This window comes from Thermobia domestica, chromosome 12 (genome assembly GCF_964235325.1).
Source record: "Thermobia domestica chromosome 12, izTheDome1.hap1.1, whole genome shotgun sequence".
Lineage (NCBI taxonomy): Eukaryota > Metazoa > Arthropoda > Insecta > Zygentoma > Lepismatidae > Thermobia > Thermobia domestica.
In genome coordinates this window covers 9947719-9967900 of record NC_137465.1, presented here as the reverse complement: position 1 = coordinate 9967900, position 20182 = coordinate 9947719, and the positions used below count along the sequence as shown (strand labels likewise).

General features: G+C 36.7%; 1 protein-coding gene across 1 annotated transcript in view; it reads right to left on the bottom strand.

Annotated features, from left to right (window-relative positions):
• LOC145666326 (uncharacterized) overlaps nucleotides 1-20182 on the bottom strand; it is a 252696-nt gene that overhangs the window by 126752 nt on the left and 105762 nt on the right. The gene's annotated exons all lie outside the window — the stretch shown is intronic.

Genomic DNA, 20182 nt, shown 5'->3' with positions numbered 1-20182 from the left:
TCCGTTATCGGCAAAAAGAGCACGAGGCCGATTCTCCGAAGTCAGGAAAACCGTGTTAGACATGGAGTTGGTCGACGGGAGTGGCGGCATTGGAAAGGTTCGGGTCTCCTGAGCTTAGTAGTAATGTCAGAAATGAAGTCCAGGCCCTGCGGCCTCAGAAATGGGGTTCCTAAGCTTTTGGTTTTGGTCCCTTCCATTCGCCTATTAAACATAAAATTTTGAACGGAATTGATGGCATGGCATTGGTTCCTTAAACATAGTGGTGATGTCAGAAATCGGACCCTGGCCTCGAAGCCCTGTGTTCAAAAACACTTTGTTTAATAACCGAATAGAGGAGATCCGAACCCAAAATTTCGGGACCCTATTTCCGGGGCTTCGAATCCACGGCCCGATTTTTGACATTACCGTTGTACTCAGACAACCAGAACATTTGCAACGTCACCAACTTCGTACAACAACTCCATGTTTAACAAGCGTATAGAAGGGACCCGTGCCCAAAACATCGGGACCCAATTTCTGGGACCTCATGGCCGGGGTCCAATTTCTGACATCACAACTGTGTTTAGGTTATCCGGACTTTCCCAAGCCACTAACTCCATGTCTAACACGGTTTTCCTACAGCAGGAGGATTTTAATGCAATTTTCTCAATGCTCTTTAAAGACAATGTTTGTTTAAAAAAAAAAAAAAAAAAAAAGGAAAAAATTAATCAAATATGACCAACCTAGTAAAATCTTTCCAACTCTGTGAAGTGAGGTCTTTATTCCAGTTCTTCGAAACTAGGGCTGTCCATGAGTCAAGACGAGATAGAACTCTTCTACTCTTTTCGAGACGAGACATAACCGGTTAATCTAAAAAGCTATATTCTTTTATTCTTACTATTATAAAATTAAGATTTCACATATTTTATTTACAAAAATTTAAACAGTGCATTTTTGAATACAAAATAGTGAAGTGTTATATACTATAGTAACATCTTCAAAAATTTACAATATTTATAGCATATTTGTTCCAAAATAAACATTGGACAGCTTGACAACAATATCTTTCGGGTCTTTAACGATTTTGAGCAACAAAGTAAAATCTGTAGATAATGTTGTTACCACTCCCAAATTTATCGGTATTAGCCATGACTTCCAAGAATTTATATTTATCCAATCTAGATTCAAAATATTCTTCATGAACATAGTCAAACTATATTGTTAAACTTTGCATTTCTTTACATGTAAAAGTAATACCATTATAACGTTATATTCGCTACGTCATATTCGCCACAGGATCTGGTTTCTTGATCCCTGTCTCATATATGATACACAACTGGATGATGTGAGGGGCATGGTAGCTCAGTGGTAGAGCGCTTGCTTCTGATGTGTGTGGTCCCTGGTTCGATCCCCAGAGAGAAGAGTTTGCAGTGAACATCTTCTCTGTGGCTTTTCTCGGGGTACTCCTGTTTCCTCCCACATTTAATTCCACCAATTATTCCGTCATCATTCATTTATCATAATAATTCGTTTCCTTAGCCTAAAGGGCATAATTGTGGAACATTAAACTGAAAGATTTCAAAAGATTAACAACTGGATGATGTATTATTTTACACATAAATACACTCCGGAAATGTCATTATTTCTGGAATATTCCAGCGATATTCGGAATGAACACGGTGGATTATTTTCTTTTAAAGAACGACTTAATTCATAATTTTCTTCTTTAATTTAAATGAATTTAAGCAACTTACGTAAAACAAATTAACGCAGTGTGTAGCAACAGTATAACATAAACATTGGCCTTGAGTTTTTTTTTTTTTTTTTCCTGCGGAAAGCAATTTAAGTGAAAATCGCATTCTGAGTGAACTGGGCAATGACTAAAGATTGCAACATGTAATTGCTGAGACTGATGACGTTCTCATAAGGTATTGTTTTTTTTTTTTTTTTTTTTTTTTGTTTCTTCAATAGTGATGTTAAACATATCTACGAAACTACAATGGAGATTCTGTTTAAAATAAATTAAAGGAAGTTCCATCATTGTTCTCAACATTATCTGCATACGAATAGCTACCTCGGTAGAATACGTTTTAAGTAAGAGCACAATCACTGTATCCTTGAAACATTACAATATACGAGGGAGGACCCAAGGAAACCAGATTGAAAGACCGCCGCCGTTCCTAGGCGTAGTAGAGAGATATTCCGCTAGGTGGGTCTAGTAGAGACCTTCCCAAATCAGTTGCCGAAGCGGTGTCTGTGTAGGAAGTTAACGTTTGATCTTATTATTGTTTTCCTCAACTACTCTCGTTTGTCGTCTGTGAAATCGTTATGGCAGATTCAAAGGAACAAAGAGTGTGTTTGAAATTTTGCTTTCTACTTGGAAAATTTGAAACGAAAACTTACCAAATTCTTCAACAGGCTTTCAAGAAGGATGCTATAAATAGTACACAATTTTTTGAGTGGTTTGGGCGCTTTAAGTGTGGTGGGATGATTGTTAAGATCATGCTCGTTCTGGATGCTCTTCATCATTTCGAAACGACGAAAACATCGAAAAAAATTGCCAAAAACAAAACGAGGGTTATCGTTTCATGATCGATGATATTTCAAAACAGACGGAAGTGAGTTGGAGCTCGGGCAAGTGTGGGGTTTTGCAAATGAGACGTGTTGCCTGTTTCTCGTCTGCTCACACAGGGTCAAAAACATTCGGCTGAATTTGAGCCAGGACTTGAAAAATCAGATTGAAAGTGATCCAAATTTTTTTACCAACATGATGACATTTTCCGAGAATTAAACAAAATCTAAAAGGAAAATGTTTTGATGGTGTAGAGGCTGTAAAAAGAACTTCGTAGAGCGCACTGAACAATATAAAAGTTAAAAAGTTCCAGAAGTGCTTCAAACAGTGGGAAAGAAGACTAGAGAAATGAATCGCATTTACTGAAGAGTTCTTTGAAGGAGAGTGAAAGAATTTTGTAAAATAATAATAATAATAATAATAATAATAATAATAATAATAATAATAATAATAATAATAATAATAATAATAATAATATTTATTTTTTAGAACAAAAATCCTGTTTCTTTTGGGTCCCACTCGTGCTTCATTTCTATAATTACATTTAATTAGGTTACTAGTTTAAAACATTTTGAAAGTTAAATGCCATATATACGAAACAATTGTAAAATATAGGCGTAGCTAGAGGGGGGTCTAGGTCCCTTTCAACTACAGTTGACCTCTTTAGAATATCGTTGAACTATAGTTCTGGTTCTTTCAATTTTTACAAGTAAGAAGCCACGCCCCCTTCCCAGCAAAATATCCTAATTACGCCAATGATTGCCAAGTCGTGTTTTGTTGCTTTTAGACCCAATTCATTCCAAACCTAAGGCCCGCGGTGGCTCAGTGGTAGAGGGTTTAGCTCTGGTGCATGGGGTTCTTCGTTCGATCCCAGCTCGCAGAAAGTGAGCTTTGTTGTGGACAAACAACATGAACGTGGGTTTTCTCGGATTTCTCCCATTTCCTTCCACTTTCTTCATTCAACCATTTTCACTCATTTGTCATCATCACCGCTTTCTTTAGCCTAGCCGGTATAACCATGAGACATAAAACTTGAAGATTTCACTTCCATTCCAAACCTAGGATTGTTCTTGATGGCATTTTTCCATCTTCCTAAGATCTATCTTTATAATACTCTTCCAATCTACTTGGTTCCAATTCCTCGCGGGAGTTCATGTGGTTCAGATTCCACTTTAATCAGTAGGTCCCGTCTCATATAGCCTAGCTGCTGAAAGGGACATTAAACTCAAAATCAACTCAACTCGACTTGAACTGACACATTCTGTCTAGTTCGTAATTTTGTAACCCAAATACAGGTCTCATGGCTAAAGACTTCTTTTATGTTTTTACGGAGACTCCTATTAAGATTATGGTATACCGCAAAAGAGGTGTCTGTTTTTCTTTGTTTTTCAGTGCTTTTATGGATGTAGTAATATTTCTGGGGAATATAGAATATTAAAACGAGAAATTCATTCGCTCTATCACCCTCCTTTCCAGACACTGGTCCGCGAGTAATGATAAGGCCAGTGCAGTATTGAACATAGAATCAATCTCCATTTATCTTTTACTTGATGTAAATCAATACACCTGACGTCACTATATGTGTTACATCACAACTATTAACGAAAGTATTAAGTGGAATGTTAAGAATGTGAAATTGATATTAATATGTTTGTATAACTTCAAATGTATAACATACCTGTACACAGTGGCGGATCTAACCCGGGGCCGGGGAGCCTAGTCCCCATTCACCCCAATTTTTTGAGTGACAAAAATAATTGACTCGGTACGTTCTCCTTGATTCGGTACCGGCTCCCTTAGTCGGTACGTTCTAAATCCGCCATTGCCTATATAGATTATTGTTATGTTATAATGTCTAAAGCAGATTTCCTTAAGAGAATTACAGGTAGCCAAAGATGTAAAAACTGTTATGAAAATAAATGTTCAAATTTCCTCCGGTTTCTTATATATATTTGGTCTAGGAATTAATTCGTGCGGTTGGTACGCACACATTGAAGCTGTAGTACAAACACAAAATACATAAATACCTTAAGAAAAATATTGTCCATCGCTAGCCACCACTTTCGCCCATCTGTCAGGCAATGTACGGATTCCGTGGCGAAAGAAGTCCTCATCCTTGGAAGCGATCCAGTCAGAGACCCATGTTTCGATATCTTCTGAAGAAGTAAACCGCTGTCCAATCAAATCGTTGTTCATGCAATCGAACAAGTAGTAATCCGAAGGAGCAACGTCTGGTGAATACGGCGGGTGGGGTAAAACTTCCCATCCGACATTTTCTAAATAGGTTTTGACCGGTTTTGCGACATGTGGGCGAGCGTTATCATGTTGAACAATAAGTTTATCATGTATGTTCTCCCATTCTGGTCGTGTTCTGGCCAGAGCTTGCTTCAAACGCATTAATTGTCGTCGATAACGTTCTTCATTCATAGTTTCACCCGGTTGCAACAGCTCATAGTACACCACATCTTTCATATCCCACCATATGCACAGCATAATCTTTGCACAGTGAATATCTTGTTTTGGTTGTGATGGACCTGGTTCACCTGGTTTCACCCAGGCCTTTTTTCGTTTAGGGTTCTCGTAATGGATCCACTTCTCATCACCCGTAATAATTCGATGCAGAAACCCCTTTCTGCTCTGTCGTTGAAGCAGCAATTCGCAAATGGTTTTTCGTCTTTCAACGTCTCTGTCTTTCAATTCATGTGGAACCCAATGTGACATCTTTTGAATCATTCCCATGGCTTTCAAGCGTTTGGAGACTGTTGTTTGATCAACGCCTAATGCTGCTGCAAGTTATTCCTGCGTTTGACACGAATCCTGCTCGAGCAATGCTGTCAATTCTTCGTCTTGAAATTCTTTTGGCTGTCCAGCTCGCTCTTGGTCTGCCAAGCCGAAATCACCACTTCTAAACCGTGCAAACCACTTCTGACACGTTCGCTCAGCTAGAGCATGGTCACCATACACTTCCACCAAAATACGATGACTTTCAGTCGCACTTTTCTGCATGTTAAAGTAATGCAGCAGGACACCCCGCAAAAACACTTTATCAGGCACAAATTGCGCCATGTTCACTTAACTACAAACTGGTGTTGTTGACGCTTTAATCCACTGCCCTATACTACGAACGATACGCGATGACAGGGGTTTGCAACACATGTGTGGATACACGGAACTGTGGGACGCTCCGTTCGTTGCGCCATCTCTTGTCCACCCGCACGAATTAATTCCTAGACCATATATATATATACGCGGATCCAAGGGGGCTATAGCCCCTCTCTTGACGCTAAGGTATACATTGGAGAAAATGGGATTCAATCCTGCTTTACACTGGATAAAGGTGTAAACTATGGTTTAGCCCCTCCCTTGATCATATTCTGGACCCGCCACTGTATATATAATTGTAAATACTGGTATGGCAATGATATTTTAGTTCATAAGACAAACATAACTCATACATGAAAAAAAGAAAATAAAAACGAGGAATCTACAAAATATCTCTTTAATAATCAAGGACTAATACGTATCAGTTTCTGTCATGAAACACTAATCTAACATTTATGTTGTGTGAAATTGGAGTTATTATGTATTAATAATAAAATGGTTTCAATAACTTCCTTTTTGTTAAAAAAAAAAAGAAAAAACGATTAAGTGTTATTATGGCCTCGTGATATAGGTTGTACTTGGCTGCGTCAGGATATGATGTGTCCTTGGCTGGTACTCTAAGCCTTTCCCGCGGGCAACACACACTCTACAGACTAGGGATGGCCAATTCCGGAATTTTTACTTTCCGGAATCCGGAAAGTAAAATCGGAAAATTCCGGAATTCGGAAAAATTCCGGATTTCGGAAAAAATCCGGAATTCGGAAAAATTCCGGAATTTAGAAAAAATCCGGATTTCGGAAAAATTCCGGAATTCGGAAAAATTCCGGATTTCGGAAAAATTCCGGATTTCGGAAAAATTCCGGAATTCGGAAAAATTCCGGAATTTAGAAAAAATCCGGATTTCGGAAAAATTCCGGAATTCGGAAAAATTCCGGAATTTAGAAAAAATCCGGATTTCGGAAAAAATCCGGAATTCGGAAAAAATCCGGAATTTAGAAAAATTCCGGATTTCGGAAAAAATCCGGATTTCGGAAAAAATCCGGATTTCGGAAAAATTCCGGATTTCGGAAAAAATCCGGAATTCGGAAAAATTCCGGAATTCGGAAAAATTATTTTTTCTTTTTGTAATCCTAAGAATTTTGTTCAAACGCAAACGAACAAATTTCCTTTTTGTAATCCTAAGAATGTATGATGCAAATTAAGCTGAAACTTACATCCTAAAGTATACACTACTCAATCTTCCCATGGTTAATGAGATGTAGTCCAAAAGTACGATGTACTTCTAATATTTAATTTTTGTTTTACTGTGATATTGTCCAGAGGTAAGACATATATCACACTGAGATAAACAACTTGACATAATGAAGATGTTATCATACGTAGTTTTCCAGAAAATCGTGAGAAACTAATTTTTGTGAAGTTAAAATATGCGTCTCTTGTTGCCAGTGGGATGCAATTGATAACTTTTATGCTGGAATAGTCTTATTATTATTATTATTATTATTATTATTATTATTATTATTAATATTATTATTATTATTATCAATCGTTTATGTACTGTAAAAGAAAAATGTGAACCGTTAAGTAGTAGATTTTATCTGTTGTTTTTTGATATCTTCTAACAGTAATAACAAACTGCTTGTAAATACGCAATGATTATCAAGGACAATGGCATATTAATGTAAGGACTACTCTGCAGACTAGCAATAAACAATAACAGATAAACAATAGTTGCAAAAAAAAAAAAAAAAAAGTAACTAACTTGGGCACGTCAGAATGTTCGCGAGAATATAGGGACGCATTGAGACTAGCAAAGAGCGTGCTATTATCATTACTCATAGGGCCGTACGATGGAGGCATTAATGTTAATGGCTCTAATGAGCACTTACTTGCTCTAACGGTTAACCTCATTTTTGAGATGATTCTTAGAAGGGGCGTGTTGGCATGCAGTTAGAAGACCTATATCCATTATTTAAAAAGCACACGTTATCTGTGGAGTACTAACGATTTGCGTCACTATCGAACACTAACGTAGCACTAGCGACGTTTAAAGTCGAAATTGGAGTCTGACATAAGTGGCTTGTCAACTTCACGGACATTATATTTTCCTTGACGAGAGAATTTTGCGCCCAGGAAATTTGCGCCCTACCACAAAAATAGGAAAAAATGCGCTCGCAATATATTTGCACTGGGATGTTTGCGCCCTACCCCAAAAAGAGGGGAAAATGCGCCGGCTATATATTTGCACTGGGATGTTAGCGCCCTACAATTCAACTTATTTTTGTATTGTGTAAAGTAACTTCCACTCACACTTGAACTAGGCTTGCCTATCATCGTCTCAGTGAGTTACTCCATCCGTTATAATATTCCGAACAAATGAAAAAAATACAATTTTAGTTCACTAAAGGGCAATCCATACAAATACAATTTTTCATTATACTACAAAATTTACAAAAAAGTATAAATGACTGATATATAATTATTAATATAATCAAAGAGTATAATTTAATCTACAAAAGGTTGTTTGGCTCTACCCAGATATCTCTGTTCACAATCCTTGCGAGTTGTTTGGCTTTTCAGGACACAAAATATAGAAAAGAAAATGTAAAGTGAATGTAAAATCAGTTCAGTAATATTATCAAGAAAACTATGTACAGTGTGTTTACTTGCTGGAATTCAAACACACAATTGCGTCCAGTTGTTCTTTCAGAAAAAAATGTTCCGGGGGGCACACTTAGTATTCCGGAGGGGGGTCACTGCTGGTACTATTCTATTTATTATTATATTATAGACGTATTATTTTGATCTCCTCCGAGGGGGCACTCTGAGAGCTCTGGGGAGGCCAGTGTTCCCCCAAAATCATCTCTGGAAGAAGCAGTGATTGCTTTGATCCGTTGTGTTCTTTTGGCTTATATTGAAGTTTATTCTCCCCTTATATAGCCACAATGAAAATAAATCACAAATGGCATGGTTGTGGGGAAGGATTGTTTATGCTGTAATGTCAGCCCCTCCGAGCAAATGCGTAAGCTCCAATAGGTTCTTTTATTTCGCAGGGCTCAACTTCCCGGTGGAGGTACATCGCAGGCGCAATTTTCCCTGTTCTTGAGGTAGGGCGCAAATTTCCCAGACGCAAAATTCTCGACACCGTTCGAATGACCTCGGAAAACTATATCTTTTTCAATACTTTTTTATATTCTTTTACTCGAGATTTCTTCATAGCTTCTTATTAAAATACTTACTAATATATCCTCATTTTATTGTCCTAACCAATCAATATGGGTATGTTGTCAGTAAAATATTTAGATTGATCGAGCCTCTGGTGTGTAACCACAGTATTTCATATCATCCCCCCATTTAGAAATCTTGGCTAAACGAACCAATATATGTTGCCAATAAAATAGTTTAGAATGATTGAGCCCCTGGTAAATAACCACAGTATTTCGTGACAGACCCCCCCCCTTCCTATTACCATATTCTAGCTACATGCCTGACTCAGCTAATTCTCTACATTCTTTACCAAGCACACATTTTCTAAAGCGGAAAATGCTCTCTAAATACCTAAGCTCATTATTTTCAGCAGATGCACAAATTGGGTAACATTCTATCTACATGAATGTTATATATATGTCGAATACTGGAAACCGCTTCTCGCTATCTATTACCATATTTACTATATAATGATTAACGTTAAAACCGGAAATGGTTGATTTCTACCGCTTCCGGTTTGAATATTACATTCATCAGGGAACTCGATTCTTAACTACTGACTCTGTACATCATGGCCAAAATTGATTGGTAATCCATCAGATAGTTCTTGAGACTGTTTGCTTCACTGACGGACAGAATGAATATATGGCTATAGAGTTTTGATAATCTAAATTCGTTAATGAGTGATGATGGAACAAATATAAGAAAGGTAGGCCTTCCACCGGGAAAATTTTCGAACACAAAATTAGCCATCGAAAACCCACATGTCCTGGGTTAGAATACCATAGATGAAAACTCTACCACTGAGTCATCAATCACCCGCTTATTAGTTTTATTAATTATTATATTAATATAAATTAATGAATGCCTGCTTATGTTAATTATTGAACAATTACATTGTACACTTCGTAAAGTCAAAAATTATAAATTTGTATTTACTGTACATACAGTGAGCGCAGAAAGTGTTCGTACACCTATGCTATTGAAACGAGAATGCCTGCGAAAAAGAAACAGAAAATTTAAGAAGTGTAATAACACACACAATGTGAATAATGAAAACTAAGCTTTATGAATGTATCAATAAAGAACCACAAAGACAAGTTTAATGGTCAGAAAGTAAATAAATTCCGTAGAAAGTGTATAGAGTAAACGCAAAAAGTGATCGTACACCTGACGTACGAATACGAAACAAAGATACCACAACTGGGGTTCACTAGTATTCACCTGAATATACACCTCTGTATAGCATGACGAGTAACAGAATGAGTTTAGTTGTGAATAGAAGTGAAAAAACTGCACGTTGGGCTGTCAAAGTGGGAAGCAACCGAACAGAAACAAATGAGGAGACAAGAAAAGTAATTATTAAATTGCATAAGAAGGGTAAGTCTTTGAGAAAGATAGCAAACCTTGCAGACAGGCCTCGTACAACAGTACAAACAATAATTGCGATGTATAATGTTTCTATCACTGTGCGAAAAAAAAAAAAAAAAAACTGGAAGACCAAGACTGTTGAGCGAACAAGATAAACGTTACATTATTAGGGAAAGAAAAAAGGTTCCAAAAAATAGTGCTGTGCAATTGGCAACGGATCTGGAAACACGCGGTGTTAAAGTATCAGCCAGTACAGTGCGGAATATTTCCAAGGTATCATGGTTGGATAGCCAGGAAAATGTTCTGGGTGAACAAGACAAATCGTATAAAGAGACTAAAGTTTGAAAAAGAGTATAAAGATAAGGGATCAGGCTTCTTTCTGGAATAGGGTCACATTTTCGGACGAAAGTAAATTTAACTTTATCGAGTCCAATGGGAGGCGTATTGTATGGCGCAAGGTGAATACAGAGATGAATCCTCAAAATCTCGTCCCTAAAGTAAGACACGGAGGAGGGTCCGTGCTCGTCTGGGGTTGTATGAGTGCCTCAGGGGTGGGTCGTCTCCACCTTATCGATGGAGTGATGATCCACAAAGTGTATATTAACATATTAAAGGAAAATCTCCATACTAGTGCGCAGAAGATGGTTCTTGAAAACAATTTATTGTTCAGCAAGACAACGACTCCAAACATACAGCGGAAAATACTCGATTGTGGCTACTCTATAATACCTTGAAACAGCTTCGCCACCTCCCCAATCCCCAGACATGAACCCCATAGAACATCTATGGTCTGTTCTGGAGACAACAATCAGAAGGCACAGCTTCTCTACTCAGGGCCGGCGCTAGCAATTTTGCCGCCTTGGGCGGTGCTTTCACATGCCGCCCCTTTAATCCGCAAACCTTATTTTGACAGATAACGTTCAAGTGTCATTTAAAAACATGTATAAAATGGAAAAGTAAACAAAAAAAAAAAAAACTACCTTTCTGGAATGTTCACGTAATATTTAAACGACTCTATACTGACACAATATTCAGTATGCTCGATTTCGCTGTATATCTGTAATATAGAGCAGCGCATACAGAAAATAAAATTTTAAAAATATACTTTAATCATGACTAAGAATTTTAATTTTTAGGCTTATTTTATATCAAAAGGCGTTTTCAACAGAGTATGGAGCAAGAAGATAATACAGTAAATCAGATATTATGGTAAATGTAAGTGATTAGCTTAAGCCTTATAATGTACTAAAACACAATAGACATACATAAATTTAACATATCTTAATTGAAAGAAACTTTTCTTGCTTTGATATGAGCAAATTCCTTTATCACATCACGTAGTCCAATGTTTTAGCCAATTTGTGTTCTATTGATATCGTCGCTAGACCACTCAAGCGTGTTTCAGACATAGAAGAGTGTAGATAGTTTCTAATAAACTTAAGTTTCCAAAAACTTCTTTCTCCACTTGCCACTGTTACAGGCAAGATTAACAAAATTCTACGTGCAATACTAACATTGGGAGCAAAGTCATGTTCCTTAATTATTATTATTATTATTATTATTATTATTATTATTATTATTATTATTATTATTATTATTATTATTATTATTATTATTATTATTATTATTATTATTATTTTGTGAACTTTCACAGGCTTAATTATAGTGGATAACACTTTCAGTTTGTCTTTCAAATCACTGGGGTTAATATCTTTCAATTCTTCGTGTGTTAAAATGGTGGTAAGTTTAGTACACTTTTCAGACAAAAAGTTCAGGTGGTAGGCTATATCTTTACGATTACTTATATCGCAAAGAAAATTGAAATATTCGCTGTGATGTTTAAGTTGCTCAAATCTTTCTCTTAAAAGCTAACACAATCACTTCTAGAACTTTGTAATAAAAATCGATCTTGTATCTTGTTTGTGGATGTTTTCAGTAGCTTCATCCTCTGCCTCGTACTGAAACTGTCTCTTCTTTCGACTTCGAGCTTGCACTGTATTACGTATCAGTGGATCACCCGTATCTAATGCTGATGCCAAGTCCATCGTATCAACTAAGTAAGATTTAAACTTTGCATAATTTCTGCTCCTCTCAAAGTACCCAGATATATTTTCAAGAAATCCTACTGCATCCAACACATGAGAATCAATGCTTTAAAGTCATATCAGACAACGAGTGAGTAAAGGAAAGAAAAGTAACTCAGCTGGTTTGCTATACACAGAGCATCGTGGACGACCATTCTATCGGTTCTATTGTCATTACTTATTTGAAGTAAGGCATCATAAACTTCCTATATTTGATAACTGAGTCAGAGCATCAATTCGGCTCTCCCACCTTGTGGTGGATTATGATTTTAAAGTGAGACTACTAATATGTTCCTTTAGTATGGCCCAACGTTGAACTGACGCAGAAAAAAAAAGTCATAAACTTTTTTTTAGCTATACAAAAAATGAAACATTTCTCAAGAAATAATACGCTGTACGATTTACTATATTCGGAATGAACAATTTGTAAATTGGTCAAAAACTCGCTATTAGAACCTAAATGTCTCTAGATGCTACCAGGGGCGAACCCAGGGGGGGCGATCGGGCGATCTCCCCCCCCAGAAGAGGAAACTTTTTTATTTTATATATAAATAAAATATATAGTTTATTTTTTGACGCTCTTAAAAGTAGCTCTAAGTAGCAGTATTACAACCCACCGCCCCCCAGAAGTCCGTCCTGGATCCGCCCCTGAATGCTACAGGCTAGAACGGCCTGTCTCAAGTGGGAGTGTACCTTTTGCATACTTGGAGCGGAGCGTTAGAACGTTATTGAATAAAAAAAAATATAAAAAGACACCGTGATAATCTTATGCACTCTAGCTCAAAATCCTATCTACACTGCTGCAAGGGAAATATTGAACGAGATACCTGTGGCTAGTAGTTTGATAATTGAAAACGAGGAGGAATGCTCTGAATTTCCTGAGAGAGTATTTCTTGAATGTGAGTGAAGTAAGTTCAATTACATTCTCAGGTTAACACAATCTTATTTTTCCATGTGAGCCTATTACGAAGCATTATATTTTGATAGTATTCTTTTCTTTTTCAAATTTTGTCGCCCATTAGACTTGCCGCTCTGGGCGGTGGCACGGCTCGACCCTCTCTCGCGCCGGCCCTGTCTCTACTAAAGAAGGCCTAAGAAAAGCTATTCAAGAAGAATGGGACATAATCAGTCCCGAAGCTACAGAACTACGAACTACTACAGGTGAAATCAATGCCACGAAGACTACAATCATTAACGCACAGGGTAATCCTACAAAATATTAAATAACGTAATATACTTTATAAGCACTAATTCAAGCATAAGTGTACGGTGACATTTTGCGTTTACAAAAAAGGAATTCTCTCTTTTCTTCTGAACAAAACAGTGATTGTGTTTGTTTGGCCTTTCTCTTGTATATAGAAATAAAATGTATGAATGTGTAGTCTTAATTCTGGTTATATATATATTTTCCACCTCCCGTTCTCATGCTAGCTGTTTTCAATATAAAGTATGCACGGTGTACGAACACTTTCTGCGCTCACTGTAGGTATGTTGACAATAAGCGAATGTTATTAGAATATTTGTTGAGATTTCTTTTCCTCCACTGCCTTTCGCCTGGTTACAAAGTAGTTTGCAGTGCTTTGGAGTAGCTGTAGGTGGGAACGCGATAATGTTTGAGACATACCGGCGACTTTTTTGTGTGTGAAAATAAGACCCTTATAAAACAGTAAATAACTGCAGTAGCAATTGTCTACGTAAGTGATAAAGACAAATCCAACTACAAGAAACTAATACAGTATATATATTCATTATTGTGTTTCTCTTTTAACAGCTACTAGCTAGGGATGGCCAATTCCAGAATTTTTACTTTCCGGAATCCGGAAAGTAAAATCGGAAAAATTCCTGATTTCGGAAAAATTCCGGATTTTTTCCGAATGTCGGAATTTTTCCGAAATCCGGATTTTTTCCGAATTCCGGATTTTTTCTGAATTCCGGAATTTTTCCGAAATCCGGAATTTTTCCGAAATCCGGAATTTTTCCGAATGTCGGATTTTTTCCGAATTCCGGATTTTTTCCGAATTCCGGAATTTTTCCGAATTCCGGAATTTTTCCGAATTCCGGATTTTTTCCGAAATCCGGATTTTTTCCGAAATCCGGAATTTTTCCGAAATCCGGAATTTTTCTGGATTCCGGATTTTTTCCGAAATCCGGAATTTTTCCGAAATCCGGATTTTTTCCGAATTCCGGATTTTTTCCGAAATCCGGATTTTTTCCGAATTCCGGAATTTTTCCGAATTCCGGAAAGTAAATTTTCCGATTCCGGAAAACAAAATTTCCGGAATCCGGATTCCGGAAAATTTTGGCCATCCCTACTACAGACATACGAACACCTCACTTTAAATTTGACTTCCTGCACCTCACCTCTCCTGTCATTTCGCTTCCTCTGATTGGATCATTCTTTTCATCTATTGTTACTTATGCTTTCCCTTTCAATTTTGTGGTACAGTCTTGTGCCAAAAAAGTACTGGACATGAATGAAGTTACCTTTAAAAAGTCCTGCACTTTTATCTACAGTTGAAATCAAATCAGACAAATATAGGCCTACTTTGCCCAATACAGCTCTTTATTTAGAACCAAAGTACTAGAATTTTCTATAAACAGTTGCCAAAATAAGACCTTTCAGAGGAAAGTGGGTAGCCAAGATTTTTTTTTTTTTTTTTGACAAAACTATACATCGGAATTTTGTTTAAAAAAAATAAGATAGCTGTAATGTATTTTATTTGTTACAATGCTTTTAATTGGGTTACTTTTTTGTTTTAATTTACGTATTTATTATTAGATTCAAACCTTGCTGTTTAAATTTTACATGCTCAATATTAAAAAAAAAAAAAAAAGAAAAAAAGAAAAAGAAAAAGAAAACAGCATTTCCTCATGAGATGAGACATTTTTCGTCTCGTCTCAAATTTCGTAAAAGTGCCGTCTTGTTTTGATTCTCAAAGAATTTTTTCTCGTTTCTTCTCGAAAATTGTCATCTCGTATTAAGAATTTATACCCAAAATGCATTTTCCTTGTTTTTTTTTGTTTGTTTGTTTGTTTGCTTAATTTCATGTGATTTAGAAGTTTAAAAAATTCTTCTCCGTCACGAGAGGTCCCCGAAGGGTGTGATATAACAACATTTAAACAACCTGAATTATTTAAGCATATTCTGTAATGACTTGGCGTCCCTTTAAACGTTTATAAATATTCTTCGTTAGGTTCGTATAATCAATTTATCAATTTATAACCTTTTTAAACTAAGAATCCTGTAACACTAAAACAGTGTTTGGGATCTAAGACTTCCATGCACTAGTGTTCGGTAAGAGACTTGTGAAATCTCGAGTCTCGTCTCGAATTTTTACGTTTATCGTCTCGGCTCAAATTTTAAAAAATGTACTTCTCGTCTCGTGGGTAACACTAGACCCACGAACAATTCGTTCCCGGAACGTGTTAAAAATAAATATTTCTTGTTAGAAACAGTCTTCCTGTTGATGGTAATTAAACTTAATAAGCTGACCTTCTATTTGAATACTACATTCGTGTTTAGGTCGCATTGGTTAAAGGTCCCATGGACAGCGCTAAAGCAAATGCTAAAACAAATCCCTAACAGCACAGAATTGTACCATTTAGGTGTCCCAGATACTTTTCAGGTACCTGACACTTGGCACATATGATATTCATGTGCTAAATATGTACTTCTGCTACCTACACTTTTAGGTACTTGTTACACCTAATTGATATTTGCAACTATGTACCACAAATGTAGCATTTATATACCTGACTCAGTTTCGCACTCTAACAGTCATTTGTTTTCAGGTAGTCACTTGGGACATATATCTGTCATGTTCTAGGTACGTTCTTTAGGAACATACTGTTTCATATACTCTAACAGCACAAGATATGCTAGGCATGCTACATTTAGGTGTTCTGAATTCATCTCCCACATTTGATGCATTTGTTGCTTCTTTTTCTAAGCGATTGCGTGTACTTGTTTAAAGTGTTTTTTAGACTCACCTTAATGTAAACACATTACGCATATAGGCGATGTAACATATTTTGGGGGAGTAATTTTGTGGTTCATTGCCGCTTATGGCATGGGAAACATAACTAGAACATAATTATTAGGCACATTCCCCAGCTACATGTCAGGCATGTGCCTAGGGGCGGAAATAGACTGTGACTATCACTTGCCATCCATGTGATTTCTCTCTCAGAGGTGCATAAGGTACATACTGGATACATTCCCATGTACTTGAGGGAACATGATAGGCCTGCTATGTGATTGTGCTCTTAGGGATCCCAGCATGAATTCCTTGATTGTTGTCAAATATAAAAACTGAAAACAAACAAGTTCCTTATCATTAAAGGTGAAAATAATGTTTTTTTTTTTTTTTAATTTTAACAGATGTAAAAGGAAAGAAATAAAGAGAAAAGAGCTAGTTGCACTGGAATTGCGAACTGATATATTGAGATTGGAATTCGATATTGAATTCTATAAAAAGGATTGCCATATTCCCACTGTGGGTTTGTTTGCTTTATCTTTCACTAACAAAATCGATTATTATTTAAAGAAAAAAGACACAATGAGATTGTATTTGTCGTGTTTATTCCTTTCTGAGTGTGAGTGCTCTGTCCCTCCCCTTCGTTGTTCATGATGGGGTGACACATAAAACAGTGGCTTTTAAGATTTGTTCTTACTGGAGAAAGGGGGCGGCAAATTGCCTATCGCCGACCCAAGCTACAGATAATTTGAGCCAGATATACTGTACATGTAAGATTTCTCTTTGAATTTAATATCTTACCCACTCATATTATTTGCAATGCCTTCAGGTGAATATAATATATATGCAGAATGTAATTTAATAAATAATACATTATGACCTCACTAGGAATAAATTTCAACAATAATGTATTTTGTTCACTTCCTCCTTGTTTTCTATTTGAGTTGTTGGAAAATGTATCGTCAAATTAGAAATGGCCTTGCGTTGCCGCCTGGAAAATACAAACATTTCCTCCGGAAATAAGTTTCACCTCTCTCTCCTTTACACCACAGTCATTCATCGTTTCACTGAATCCTACAGAGCAATATGTAGTGGTTAAAACATTGAAGAAACGGGACAGTTCTCAGTGGCGGACCTATAAAAGGTAAAACTGGGGGACTAGTCAAAACCCACCCTATGATAGATATATCACGAGTTTACCATAAACTTTCATTAACTTTCAAAAATATATAAATAATAGCTTAAATTGTTTTTATTGACTAAAAAAGTGGGGGCTTAAGTCCCCTGGCCCCCGTGCTAGATCCGCCACTGGCAGTTCTGGGGACTCTTTATCCCTCTAAACTTTTAACACCATATTCATATTTGCAGGGTTTTTTACTAACATACTTATAAGTAGTTGTTTAAGCATATATATATATATATGTCTATGAGTATATGAGTCCTTATAGGATTCTAATATAAGTATTTACGTTCATTACTTCACGCCATAACTCTTGAAAGTAGAGATGGTACCAAAACGAGATGAGACGAGACTCATGCAATTTCGGTTGACAAATCTCGATCTCGATCTCGTGTCGCATAGAAAATCGCCATCTCGTTTCGATCAACATATGCCTGTCTCTCGATCTTGGTCTCGGGCTCGAAGGGTAAATTTCAATCTCTCCTCGGTCTCGTTTCGATAGTCTCGAAATAAATTATGTGAAAATTAAAAATATATAAGTAATATCGTCTTATAACCGGTTGTTGAAACTTTCTATTTTATTTTTTACGCTTTATCCTTGACTGGTAAATTATTGTAACCCATGCACTCTATATGTGTATGCTCGCGGGTTCATTCCTCAGGGTGTGTATCGCGCCTTGGATAAAACCCGACTAATGATCCCCACTCCAGTTTAAGCAATAAATTTTCTCTCATAAACTCTCAAATTAATCTCTAATCTTTCTTTCATGAAATTCAATGAAATCATTCCTATTGACATCCCACGATTATGCCCCGTTAAGCTAAGAAAGACGGATGTTTAGGGCAATTGAATGATAACGGAACAATTGTTGGGGAATATGAAAGGAAATGGAAATAGCCTGAAAAAACTCACGAACTTACTTCTCCGACAGAGGATCGAATCAGAGACTCTACACGCCATACGTAATCTCTCTACCAGTGAGCCACCGTGTCCTCTTAGACTGTAATCAATCACACAACGCATTTGATTTTCGACATAGATGACGTTCGGCCCTGGACTTTTTAAAAATATATTTTCACTTTGACGGTAGAACCAATGGGGGAGGAGAGGGGAAGATTTATACATAAACATAAATAAAACTTAACTCTTGAACCATCCAACCGATCTCGATCAAATTTTCAACATAGATGACATTCGGGCTTTGGATTATTTTTTTTTTTTCATTTAAATTTGATGGTGCAACGTAGGGATGGAGAGGGGGATATATATATATATATACGATAGAACTTAGGGGTGGGGGAGGAAGGAGTTGAGAAATAAGTAAAACTTAATAACTCTCGAACCAAACGATCAATCGCGATCAAATTTTTAACGTAGATGAGGTTCGGGCGTGAGATGTTTTCTATCATTTCACTTTGACTATAAAACTTAGGGGAGGGGAAGGAGGGGGAGATATATAAAAATAAATAAAACTTAATAACTCTTGAACCACATGACCGATCTCGATCAAATTTTCAACCTAGATGGAGTTCGAACATGAGATGATTTTTGGTATATCACTATGACTATGTAAGTTAAAAGAGGGGGAAAGACATTTACAAATGATTCAAAATGGCCTATATTAGTGTCGAATCTATAGTTTTTGAGGTCGCTGAGATGAATAGTGACTCTCCTGATGCTTTTTAAATCCAAATTCAGTCCCGCAAATTGTGGGAGGGGAAGGGGGTATATAAAAATCATCGAAAATGACCAATATCAAGGTGCGCTTAGTAATAGTCAAAAGTGACGTGACTAGCGAAACATATTACTATTTTTTTTTTTTTTAAATTTAACCCAGTGAAGCGGGTAATTGATGCTAGTCTCGAATAAATAATAAAATAACAACACACAGATAAAAATCTCAAAGAAATAATATGTGAACGTAAACAGCCACGCATAATGTAGGACATTCTTATAAATTCCAAATCGACCCTTCATCCCTACCCCCCAAAAATACTGCGTTGGCTTCTTTGGTTTGTAAGTGTATAAAAAGTTTTAATCTTTGAATTAGCATTGAGGTGTATCAGTGATCATCGAAGGAGCAAACAATCAGTTTCCTTAAACGAAATTACCTTTCGGTTGTTAAACGACTTTTTTGTTAACTAATTAGAGACCAATTAACACCCAGTAATAGGGGCGTGTATTTTAGCATGTTCACAAAGAAATAATTATTTAAAGACTGACCCGTTTGGTTGGAAGTGGAAATGAATCAACAATGTATGAGTCATGGCTGCAATAGCGGTGCTATGAGTTTAATGCCCTTTCGTTTGTGTTTCGAGCCTCTTAACAACACATTCGGTTTTCGTTTTCTATAACGTTTTACATGGGTGACACTGTAAATATGTTGATTCCTTTACTGTTATGTGCATTTCTATTAACTTAATGTACAGTAGACGCGCTTATAACGTTGCCAACAGAAGATTCAATAGTTAATTCTAAGAGGTATTACTAATGTATGTGGTATCAATACCAAAGGTTTCCTTATTGTTTTAACGAGTGTCAGGAAGCCACTACTTAGCGTAACAACATTTTTTTTTGTGGGCCTGAGCCGCTACAACGCCATCTGTTAGAGGCTGGCTGCACTACGTCCAACCTAGCAACGAACACATAGCGCGCTGCGTCATCCTGTCTCTATACGTCACGTCTTTTATTCAAGTAACTCCGCAGTTT